Here is a 13,047-nt window from a genome sequence, read left to right as displayed (position 1 = left end):
CTAACCCTATAAAAAGGTCAGTACAGAAAGAGTGCTGACTGACACAGGATCTTTGATATGAAAGATTTGGAAATTCAAGTAATTTAACTTAAGAACATAAATGGCTATGAAGATAACTATAGCTAAAAACATGAACTAACCTTATTTACTATTTGCTAAGAGCTTTACAAGCATTTACTCATTTACTCCTTATTATACTTTCCAGGAGGTTGTATTATCTCTAGTTTAAAACCAGAAAACCATGTTTCTATACAGATGTAAAGCACATGTTAAGTTCCCATAGTCACATAAGTGGTAGCTGAAACTTTTAAAAGGCTACATATACAAGCTCTAAATAACCAAGGATACATTATGTAGTGACCCTACCTAACACAAAACATTAGCCTTACTAAGAGATATGTAAGTAATTTTCTAAGTTTTGAGTTTAAGTTTTAACCTTACCTGAAAGGCATTGTCCTGAGCCATAGTTCTATCAAACCGCATAAAACATAGGTCTCTATCTCATAGACAAGTAAAAGAGAATAGTATGAACTGCCATGGTTGACAGATGGTCACAAACTGGCCTCCACTGGCTGAGTCAACTCCTTTCATAAACAGGCTACTGGTCTCCCAGCAAATTAAGTTTTTGGAACGTCCTAATTTAACAGGACTACCAGTGTCACACTGTCCCTGTATCTTAGGCTGGAGTCTCTCAAGAAGCAAAACCAGTGAAGCGTGTATATATAATCATAGAGATTCATCTCACGGAAACGGCTCATGCAGTTGTGGAGGCTGGCAAGTCCCAAATCCCTGTGTCAGGTGTTAAGCTGGGGGCTTCTCCTTACTCGCCCAGTGCAGAGGCTGACAAACCCAAAATCGGCAGGTCAGGGGGAAGGCTGCCGGCTCACGGGGTCGCGGGAGGTGGAATCCCAAAATCTGCAGGTCAGGCAGCAGACTCACGTCCCAAGAACCAAAGGTCAAAGGGTAACAAGACAGATGCAGGATCCAGAGGATTGAGCTTTGCCACAATGTCCATATACACTGGATGCAAGCCAGTGGTGTCACAAGGCCTGGTGTCACTCAATGCGATAACTCAGGTGTCAACTCCCCCAGCAATGAAAACAGCAGTGCGTGCTTATAGCACATGCAAACGAAACCCATCACCTGCCCCCTCTACGGGGTGGGGGGGACCGGGGAGCAGGCCAAGCCCCCACGACTCCTGGTATGCCATTCTCTGAGTTTGTGCCCAGCACTCCTTCCATGGCTTCCCTGCTCCCCACCTTCCCCTCCTCTTGGTGATGTCCGAGTCCTTGCCCATCTGAAAACTTTGCACCACTTCTAAGATAGTGGCCCAGGAGCTAACTCAGTGCTTGCACTCAGCAATCACCCCCTTTGACGGTATCACCCAGTACAGTCTGCACCCCCTGCAATCCCCTAGTGACACCACTGACACAGGCCACACCCCCAAAGAAACTCCCTTTTCAAATGACTGGCTGCTCACATCAGATCACAAGATGGGGGATGATTACATCATTACATAACCACAAATCACTAAGTCATGACCCACCCAAGCTGACATACAATCTTACCATCAAACCCTGTAAAAGGACCTCATTTTTAGTGGAAGTACCCCTGTTGTCGTGGAGTTGCCCTGATTCTGACTCATAGTGACCCTACAGGACAGAGCAGAACTGCCCCACAGAGTTTCCAAGGAGCACCTGGTGGATTCGAATTGCCAACGTTTTGGATTAGGAACCGTACCACTTAACCGCTATGCCGCCAGGGTTTCCTTTAGTGGGAGAGAGAAGAGTAATTCATGTGTAAAGTCTGAAACTACCAGCTGAGTTAAAGGGCAGCTACCTTGTATAAAAAGTCTTTAACACATGCGATTTATCAGATGAATCCATTTTTCAAGTAGTTTTCGACCTAGTGTTCCAGAAGCAATTTCATCACTCAAGCCTGATACTATTACAGTCTCAAGTTCAGCAGCTTTTGGAGCTTCACTAAGTAAGCCCACTGCACGGGATCAGTTAACAAGCTCTTCTTACACAACACCAGAACAAGATTACCAGTACACTGAAAAATTTTGTAAAACCAAAAATAATTAAAGTTTTGTGGGCATAAATCTGCATCACTTTCCCATTATGTTTCTTCCTCAAAGACACTAGTTCATATAATGTTCACATAATTGATAATGAATGTCCTTCTTAATTTCTGAAAATAGGAGCCTAAAAATTCTATTCACCCACATATTTCAATGAATTCCTCAAAACCTGAAGATAAAAGTGTTTTAGACGTTTTTAAATCTGAGAGGACATTTTAACTAGGTTTCCATCCCTCTGACTCAACAGTTCAAATTGGGTGAAATTTTTAAAGGCAAGGGTCATAGCAAAGACATCTTTATCAGGCAGTCCCTTCAGAAAGCTAACAGCAAATCCAAAGCTAGTTTTGAAACTGGCAAAGGGACTAGAAGCTTGTGTAACAAAAATTAAGTGTAGGCAGATAAAACACCTCCTAAATGATCTAACAAATCGATTCAGCTAGGAATAATCCCGTAACAAATTTTAACTAGTCCTCAAGCAGCTCTATAATAAAACATAACAAGTGGATATGGGGGGAGGAGGGGATAAAGCTAAATTATCTAAGATGTTAATAATAAGTCTTTTACTCTGCAATTAACTGCACTGAGAATGCAACAATAAACAAATGACACAAGGTCCTTGCCCTCATGATAAAGAGGGGTAAAAAAGAGTAAACAAGAAAATTATGCACTGTGTTTTGAATGAAATGAATAGGATAACAGAGTAATGAGAGAAATCAAAGGGTACAGGAAGGGGATGGCCCACTTTGCACAGAATGGTTAGAAAAAGTCTCTCTCAGACAAGATAACATTTGAGCTAAAATTGAGTTAACATGGAAAGAACAGAAAAAGAGTATTCCAAAATTCCAGAAAGAGAGAACAAACATAAAGGCCCTAAGACAGGAAGGAAAATGCCTGGATGTGCTTATGGAAGAGAAAGGCCAAAGGCAAAATGACCAGAAGACAGCAAAAAAGGCTGCAGAGAATGGAAGGGGGCAAACAATGCATATGTTATTTTTAAGTTCAGTGGGAGGCCACTAGATGGTTTTAAGCAGAAAAATGGTATGATCTACCATTTTTAAAAGGATCACTCTGGCTGCTCTGTGGATAATGAACTACTGGAGCACAATAATGGGGCATGAAAAAAGTTAGCAGTAGTTCAGATGAGAAGATGGTGGTTTGCACAAGTCTAGCGGTAAAAACCAAAAACGTACTGTAGATTCTAAGTCACAGCAACCTGACATATTGCAGGGTAGAACTGTGTGTAAGTATAATTTGGATAATACCTAACACTTCAAGCCATTCAAACCAATTCAAGGTTGCTCCATGAATTGCTCTAGCATTATTGGTCCTTTTGCACGTGCCAAACAATTTCCCCTTTTACACCAAATTTCCTATAAAAGATTTTAGCAAACATTAAGAGGTCTATCAGATTTTAAAATAAAGCAAAAATAACAAGTCAAATGTTATCATTTATATTCATGGACTAGTGTTCCATGGAACTGGCGTAAGAACGTACGTGTGTGTGTGTGTGTGTGTGTAGCTGCACACACATATAGTCAACTGATTTCCAACAGAGGTATCAAGGAATTCAACAGCAAACAATGTCTTTTAACAAATGGTACTCGGACAACTAGATATCCATATGCATTATGTTGACTTATGTGCATAAGGTATTTGATTTCAGAATACTAAAGGGGATTTTTTAATGTACTTGGCATAAAAGGTGTATGAACCTGACTGCATGGATCTGACTGCATTCCATACTACTCCTCTAGAGCTGCTATCCAATATGGCTACATGTTGCCATTTAACTTTAAACGAATAAAATTTAAAGTTCAGTGCCTTACTCACACTAGCCATATTTCAAATGCTCAATAATGAATATCGCTTGTGACTACCCTGTTGAACAGCATTAAAAAAAAAAACCCAAACCTGTTGCCATCAAGTTGATTCTGACTCAGAGCGACCCTACAGGACAGAGCAGAACTGCCCCGTAGGGTTTCCAAGGAGCGCCCGGTGAACTCGAACTGCTGACCTTTTGGTTAGCAGCTGAGCTCTTAGCCACTAGGCCACCAGGGTTTCCGGTGAACAGCACAGACATGGGATATTTCCATTATTTCAGAAAGTTCTACTAAACAGCACTGCTCTAGAGTAAGAGCCACAACACACAATGCTAAGGAAGTTACCTGTAACAGAAGAATACACATCAACAGTTCAAATTCTGGCTCTTGCCAGTTTCTTAAACCAATAAACAGAAATAGCACTTATTTCACCTAGAAATTAGGAAAAGCAGTCTGTAAACTAAAATACTATACAAATATTAGTTTCAAAGTGATCCAAGAGGAAAACATTCCTGAATGAGGATAAACCACGCGAAGATTAATTATAATCAAGTCATTCATTCTATCGTTGACAAAAATAAAACTTAAAGAGAAATATAAACAGCTAAGAAGAAAATACCTTCCAAATTTCCCAAACAGTATTATTTTACTTTTCTCACATTATGACCTTAAAAACTGTTTAACTATGGACCATAATGGGTAACAGTAAACGATATGGGTTCAGAAATATCACTTACTGGCTTGTGTGACCTTGGAAAACTGCTTAAAATCTCTGCGCCTTCATTTTCTCATCTGATGAGGATTAACAATAGGCCCTTTCCCCAATGTCTATGAGGATTAACAAGTTAATACACTTAATAAGACTTAGAACACTGTCTGGCACATGCTAAGCATGGATAAATACTAGTTGTTAAAATTCACTCATTACACTGATTGGGAGACTAAAGTAAACAAACAAAAAACCTTACCTCCACATGTGACAGCCTGATTGGATTTGTAAATGTTTACTTGAAGCTTAATAAAAGTTAATTTAAAAAAAAAAACCTTACCTCCACATCTCTTCAAGTGGCTAGAAAGGTGGAAAGGTTTAAATTTCCTAAGTCCATATACGTTTAGAGCATTGACTCGGTGGCAACTAACGTCTTACATATGATATGAACCCAACCTCGTTATCTGTGGGGTAAGCATTTGGCTAATTGTGGGGACAATTACTAATTGTGAAGGATCACTTCAACTACTGTGGTTTTAAATATGTCTACAAACTATCTGACAAAAGGTGGAACTAATTCCCTTCCCCTTGATTGTAAGCTAGACTTAGTGACTTGCTTCTAACAGAATGTGGCAGAAGTGACTTCTCAGGCTAGTTCATTAAAACCACTGCTTCTCTCTACCTTGCTCTCTCTCAGATCACTTGCTCTGGAAGAATGCAGCTGCCATGCCACGGACTCAAGCAGCTCTGTGGAGAGGTCCAGATGGTAAGGAATAGAGTCCCCTAGTCTAACAGCCAGCATCATGAGCGCACCATCCTAGCAGTGTGCCCCATGACTGTACCATTTTTGAAACAGATCCTCTAGTCTTTAGATGACTACAGCCCTGACCAACATTTTGATTAAGACTTTATGAAAGACCTGAGAGAGCTAGAACCACTCACCTAAACCAAAAACCAAAACCAAACCCACTACAGTCAAGTCGATTCCGACTCACAGCGACCCTGTAGGACAGAGTAGAACTGTCCCATAGAGTTTCCAAGGGGCGCCTGGCAGATTTGAACTGTGGACCTCTTGGTTAGCAGCCGTAGCACTTAACCACTTCGCTACCAGGGTTTCCATTCCACTCAGCTAAGCTGTTCCCAAATTCCTGACCCACAGAAACTGTAAGAAATAACAAGTATTTGTTGTTTAAAAAAAAAATAAATTCATTAATTAAAAGAATGTATATTTCTGCTCAATGAAAATTAAAACAAGCTAACTTACTTTGTTACTAGTATGCATGTGTACTAAAGATAACTATTCCTAAAAACTTTTTCATTTAAGAATTTTTAAAAATGTTATTTACAAATTCTGAGTATCAATGGAAACATAACCTCATCAACTAAGGTTTTAAAAACTCAATTCTTGCTTTTAAAAAAAAAGAAAAAACAATGGAAAAAAATTAAATGTGGTCTTAAAAAACCTCATTTGAAAACTGAATTAAAGGGCAGAAAATAAAAGATCAAAAGCAATGCACCAACCTATGGACAAAAAGAGGACTTAAGAACAGGAAACTGAGTGGGATATCTTGAACAAGAACATGCAAAAATTAGCAATTATTTGTAGTGATATCTTGAACAAGAACATGCAAAAATTAGCAATTATTTGTAGGGATATAGAGCAGAAGCCTTTAGCTATTCTGATTGGCAGATGACGATAAGGAAAAAGGAAAGCAGGAAAAATTGAAAAACGAGGCTCAACCACAAAGGTTTAGCAGTAATTCTTAACATATTGTTTCCAGTGAGTGTCTTGCTGAAAGTAATAGATCTAACTCCCCAGAAAAACATATATAAGTGCCCACAAAATTATCAATTTCAAAGAATTCACATGAACAACTGTCTCCCACACCCATCCATGTAGCCAAAAAGAATTAATGTTAATAACTTCTGTCATGTAAAACATTTTAAAATGTTGGAGGGGTGGATAGGGAAGGGAGTATGTCTCCTTCCAATCTGTCCCCTGCCCCAATTATGCCAAATACACTATCCTAAGAGCTGCTAAACTAACAAAATCAAGGGCTATATTTTAAGTGCGTTTTCTGGTTACAGGACCGACCGCTGGGAGGAGAGAATGAGACTGTAGGCAAGGAGATGAGTTAATAGGTTATTGCCTTACTGAATTTGGATGTTGGGAGGCAAAGTTATGCGTCATAAACGTAAGGGAGATGTCAAAGACACAATTTCAGGTTAGCATGAATGGAATACAGGTTAAACCATTAACAGAAATGAGATCAAAGGAAGAGCTTGACAGAATATGAAAAATATTAGTCTGGCATATGAAATGCATTAAGCAGAATCTTAAAATATTAGGATAAGAATAAAACTTTCTGTATTACACTTCACAATTAACAAAGCCTTCGTATACAATATTTCAATCAGTTTAGTGAAGAAAACTAAGGGCAAAAAAAGTTAGGTCAATATACAAGGTTAAAAAAAAAAGGCCCTTTTCTACCATATGTTCCATATTCTAAACCAAAAGTCTCCTTTCTAACTCCCGGCCATTACCCTTTTTCGGCATCACTGCCTTACTTGGATCTAGACAACTAAACATTTTTAACAAAAGTGAAACAGAAGTTGGTTGAGGCAAAGACAATTATATAATCTGTTCTGGGTTTAGGCTCTATCTTCACTTGCTTATTTTACTTTCAGACTAGAGGTTCCTATCCATATTCCCTTGTCCTAGAACTCTCCCAATTTTTTTTCTTCATCCTCCTCACTATTCTTTCCTAACTTTTTCTCCCTTTCTAAATTTTGAAGTGTTAGCCACTTTACACATAAAAAATCCATACAGCATTCTCAGCTGGAAAACTAGAAAAACTAAAAACAAAATATCCATTTAGCACCATACCTGTTCAAAGAAGCTATGCACGAATAAGATCCGAATATAATCCCAAACCACTTTAATTTTTAGTTAAAATGTTAGCATTCAAGTAGCTACTAACAAATGACAAAACTAACAGTAGTTTCCTCTTAGCTCCAAGTTCCCTTAGTAGTTAGAAATCGAAGTTAACCGAAGAGAAGCAGTATACAGAAAGAAAAAAAAAATGCCAGGGATACCGCTCAAACATAATGAGTTTGGTGAAATAAAATCCACAAGGAGGCAGTCCAAGTATGGCCTAGTGGTTAAGAGTATGAGCTCTAGAGTCCGTGCCTGGAGACTTGGTCAAGCCTCCAATCGCATCCTAACCAAGTAACTTTCTCCCAAGTCCAACCTCCCTAAATCTTACATTTCTCATCTTTACCACTGTAACTATAACAACTTTCCTCGTAGGACTATTATAAGAATTAAGATATACCATGTAAAGTACACAGCAAAACAAGTAACACAATCATCATCTACAAACTTTAGCCATTATTATTTGCAGACGTAGTTTAGGCATAGGAGACAAAAAGCAGAAGGAAAAAAAATAGGAGGGGAGGTAGAAAGAAGGAAAAACGGATACTTCTGTGGGGAAAAGCAGCTTGGCCATTGCTCCAATTACTAAATAGTGGTACTATATATTTCGATCTCCAAAAAATCAATTAGAAGTACTTAACAAAACATTCAAGTAAGTGAATCTATCCTTGAACAATTACTAAGCAAAGTTCACAAATGTTAGACTATTCAAGGATTAAAGTTAACTGTTAAAACCCTTTGTCTCTGGAGTAATCTTTATCCTGACATTACAGCTTGGGATATCAAGCAATTTAAAGGAAAACAATCACAAATGATAAATGTAATGTGGTCCTTCTCTATGAATAAAGGTCATTCATTTTCAGTTCAACTTCTTAATCACATTTAAGGTGCATATTACCAAAGAACTTGAGAACCCACTAATTGAGGAATGCATAAAATAGGCTTCCCAAGTAAAGGGAAGAAGGCGTTCTTGCCACATTTTCATATAAATCCAGGTGAAAACTCCATTAGAAGTACTACACACAACTCTTACAGAGAAACACATACAACCTAATCTATTATGAGAAATAATTACTGAACTCTCTAATCTCAATTTTAGTTCAGAAAATAAATTCAATACATGAATATATGAATACCTACATTCTTTTGGACTCTACTACCTCTTTTGCTCTAAGTGAGTTAACAGGATTCAGCAGTTTAGCAAAAGAAGTTGTTTCGAAATGAGAGCAACTGACAAATTATTAAAAACTTTGCTAAAGCATTCAAAAGTCACCTCCTTTTATCTCAAATAGTTAAATAAAATACTCAGATTAATTTTAGTTAATCTCCTTACTAATATTCATTTGCTTAAAAGACAGACTGTAGTGAATTTTTTTAAAAAACAGTAAACACTAAACGCCTGAATCACTGAAAAACTAAACGTCATAACTAATGTTAGCTAAAAACACTATTTAATTCTGCAAAATACAAGTATCATTAAAAGACAAGTCTCTTGTTTGTCAAAAGGATTTCTATTACAACAATTGATATTTACAACTTTTTTAAAAGCTTTATTTTGTTTATAAGTCAGCATAACCTTCCTTGGAGGAAAAGAAGTATAGTCATTCTTTTCTTGTTATTTTAAAAGTTCTTAATGCACTTTGCTCAGTTCTTCTCGGTTTCTGCTCCTGGTAATGTTTATTATTTTTGTTGTTGTTGTTTGTTTCTCTTTGGAACTAAAATCTTAAGGAACAATTTTAAATACAAAACCACTTCAACAAACTTTCAAAAACTTAATTTCTATAATGGATTAAAATGTTAGGAAAGGTTATACCTTAAAACAAGCTACTTCATGAAACATCAGATTAAAAACTAAGACCTACAATGTATTTTAAACAACTACATAACTGTAAACTGGAACACCAAACTACAATCATTCCTCACATTGAAAATGTAAACTCAAAACACATGAAATATTTTTTTCCTACCTTCCTACCGATCTATTTCTCTATAAACCCTGTGGTGCATTCTGATCATACAGTTTTCCTTTAAGGGCACAAAAAATTTATAACTTAGGACTGTCTGAATCTGAAATATTCCTGCATCTTTCTTACCTGCATTTTAATTTACTCAGATAATGGTCATTAACAGTTGTTTTCAGGCTGTCCAGGAAAAAGAAGCCAAGCAATATTACCGCAAGAAACTGAAAGGCTTCCAAGAATAAAAAAAAAAAATAGTACAGGATAAACATGACTCTCATTACAGTTTACAAACAAACATTTAATTCACTCACCAAATAGTACTTACAAATTTCAACAGGACTGCACAGGAAGGTGTTGGTTTTTCCCCTGTAATCTTTATGTTTTCCAGTTTGTTTTTTTATTTTGTATCCTCTGAAATAATTTCCAAGTTCTTTGAAAATACTTAACCTATGACTATTTGACATAGAGTTTCTTCAAGTCAGCTACCCATACTTCTGTAAAGTTTTCATATGGTATTTCTAGAATTAGCCAAGTTTCTTGAATTTAAGATTATAAAGTCTTCTGAGGCCTGTCTTCTTTATTATTCCATGTACTTGTCACTGTTGTACTTATCCACTCCACGTGAAATATCCGATTTATGAGCCAAAAAGCAAAAACAAAATTTCACATCTGAAGAGCATTCCTAAACATCAGCATATACAGGGAGACACACAGCTATCTCAATACTACTATGCTGCTGGAAAACTGCAACATCTTAAATTTTCACGTAAATAAAAGATAAAAGGAAAAAAACTCTGTATTCTTTCAATGTCTTGATTTAGAGAAGCTGTCCCATTGTGATATGAAAAGGACTGAGATCGAAAATTCCTAAAACTTTTAATAAAGGTAAAAATAAACTACCACGAAACTTCAGCAATATTTAAAGAGTAATTTGAAACTGTGGAACTACTCAGTACACAAATCAAACATATCTTACAGTTTTGGCTGAAGAACACCAACAGGGGGAAGGGGTAAGAAACAAATAATTCCACCAGCTGAAATACTTTAACCAGTTATATAATCCGTTTGAACCAAAATACTGAAGAAATGCCTGGTCTCTTTGTAAGTAGCTTGAATTGTTCACTGTTATCAATTCACTTCAGAGATGATTCTTCCCAATTTTAATAAACTTCTGTGGCAAAAATATCCAAAACCATTGTAATTCCAAAAGGCCACTTCAAATATCCAAGGCCTTTTACACAAAACCTAGATGATCTTCATATAGGAGTAATTCAATCACCTGCAAAAGTTATTAAAAAAAAAAAAATTACACACTGAGCTTTGATTTTGAGCTAAAAATCAATCCCTATCCTAATGAGTCAATCTCTGGAGAAAAATTTGCTTCTGTATATTTCTACTGGGGTCCTGGAAAAGGACTTTGCCCAAGCAAACATCCAGTAAAAGTCTACTAAATGAAAAAGACTTCAGAGTAGAGAGGAGAAAAGGTGGGTGATGGTGTTACACGGACAAGTACTGATTTGAACTGGGGAAGAGGGTGCGGATATAATACCTGAGGACGTTATATAAGCTAGCTTTCTTATACTTTTTGAGTAAATATTAAAACTATAAAATTGACACACAAACTTATAAAAAGTCTTCTCTATTTCCTATCCAAGGAAAACGGACAAACAGGTGTGCTGCCACGAAGCATTAGTAAAGGTAGCTTAGAGACCTGGAGACATAGAAAGCAAGACGGACCCTCTAAATTAGAATATCCAAAAGAGGCATATTTTCCCCACTGAGGGTAGAAAGGTGGATGAGAAGTGGGGCAAGAACGTTTCTTAAATTCGCCACAGGGTGAGCCTTCCCCGCTTCCATGGGGAGCAGTGGGATCAACGTGTAGATTCTCATTTCCTTGAATTAAGAAAACAGGTTTCTCCCAACACTGAGGGGGTGGAAGGTTCCGAGCCCGTCTTGTAAACCACAGAAAGAGTGATTCCAAAAAAGGGGGACAGATTCTCTTTCCACAGAACTGAGATGAACAAGGTATCATCCGCCCGAGTACACGCAAGTGCCAGGGACCTGGAAGAGGCAGAGAGGGCGCGCTGCTAAAGAAACAGCCGAAGGCCACAACTCGGCCTCGACTCCAAAAGGGGCAGTGGTGCAAAAAGGAGGCGGGCGTGTGCCACAGGCCGGCGGAAGGAAGACCGAGCACAGGGGGTGTCAAAGCTATTCCCTGCCTCCGCCAAACAACACCCCCCCTCAGCCACCAGGACTAAGCCACCCACCTTTCCCCACAACCGGGCACCTCGGCCCTACTGGAATCAAGTCAATACCAAGAGGGGCCTTCCAGCGCTTCCTTCCCTTCTCTCGCCTTGCTGCCCGACCCCTTCCCCCCACCCCCCGATCTACGGGCAGCCTCAGACCTCGCGCCGCCAACGCCGCTCCCGACTCCTCAAACCCCAACGCCGACACGGGCACCCCCCGCCTCCCACGACTCTGGCGCGGAGCACAGAGAACGATGTTACCTTCTACCCCATCAGAGGTGCCCCTGGCCTGGGGGTGCCGCTGCGCTCGATCCCGGGAGGAGGTTTTCGGTACTTTGAATAATCCCCTTTTGCCGCTTTTCCCTCCCCCACAACCAGTCTCAGTCCCAAAATGGCGCCGACCCGATCCGCAATGTTCTGGGCCAAGTCTCGCGAGATCGTGGAAGGTGGCGAGGCGGGGAAGGAACCAGAGGAGTAGAGTAAAAGGGGGAAAGGCGGGGCGAGGAGCAGAAGGAGGGAGAAAGGGTGTGGAATGAGCGTTGCGAACGAACCTACTGGGCGGGGCAGCAAGAGGAGCGACTCCACAGGAGAACCTTCTGGCCCAAGCAACCGCTCACGCCTGGGTCAAAGAAGCTCCGCCCCCTACGTCGAGCGCATAGGAGCAGATGAGGGCGTGGCTGTGTCTAGAGGCGGGGCTTCGAAGCGGCCCCGCGGCAGGGGCGCGCGGGGGGCGGTGGCTCTGCACGGTGACGTCAAGAGCAGCTGGAGACGGGGGATTACCCCCTGCTGCTGACGTGAAGATGGTGAACAATCGGGAACGTTCGGTGGAAGGGGGAATTCCCCGCCGCTCCCTGAGGAGCCCCTCCTCACACTTCTCCCCCTTCTGGGGCCGCTTCGGAGCCTGTGGGATGTGGGGCTGCCGGTAGGGCGAGAAGGAAGCTCTGCGCCAGGAGGCGGCCGCGCGGGCTTGGCTGGCGCGCGCCGCAGCGTGTTCTCTGGCTCCAACCTCGGAGGAGCGGTGGCGCGCGCCACTCTGCAGATAGCGCGCTCCGGCCGGGATGGAATCGGAGATCCTTGCTCGCCTGTATACAATCCTGCTCTGTCGTCTGGCCGGAGCGTGGGCAGTGTTGGTGCACGACAGATTGAGCGCCCTGAAGCATGCAGATACGAGACTGTCGGATATAAATAATATATAAAAAATATGAGAGGATAAAACGAGATTCGCTGTGAACTAATCTCAGATTTTGAAAGGGTAAAAATGGTTACTAGATATAATCATGGTACTTATAATTT

The 13,047-nt window shown here is 40.0% G+C and overlaps 1 protein-coding gene across 5 annotated transcripts in view; it reads right to left on the bottom strand.

The window, feature by feature from the left end:
• Positions 1-12,392, bottom strand: part of GPBP1 (GC-rich promoter binding protein 1) — a 123,773-nt gene extending 111,381 nt beyond the window's left edge. Inside the window, exons 1-3 of one of the 5 annotated variants that reach the window (XM_023545468.2) lie at positions 12,016-12,284; positions 11,246-11,569; positions 9,834-10,787 (exon numbers count right to left, since the gene is read on the bottom strand). The gene's annotated coding sequence lies outside the window, so the exon portion shown is untranslated. Of the gene's footprint in view, positions 1-9,819; positions 10,788-11,245; positions 11,570-12,015; positions 12,285-12,305 lie in introns of those variants that run through there. The other 4 variants (XM_023545469.2, XM_023545470.2, XM_010588149.3 and 1 more) reach the window with 4 other exon arrangements.
• Positions 12,393-13,047: the final 655 nt, after the last annotated feature.

The sequence above is a fragment of the Loxodonta africana genome, chromosome 2, assembly GCF_030014295.1.
Source record: "Loxodonta africana isolate mLoxAfr1 chromosome 2, mLoxAfr1.hap2, whole genome shotgun sequence".
Classification (NCBI taxonomy): Eukaryota; Metazoa; Chordata; class Mammalia; order Proboscidea; family Elephantidae; genus Loxodonta; species Loxodonta africana.
The sequence above is the reverse complement of the archived record's forward strand: the minus strand, read 5'-3'. Positions and strand labels throughout refer to the sequence as shown.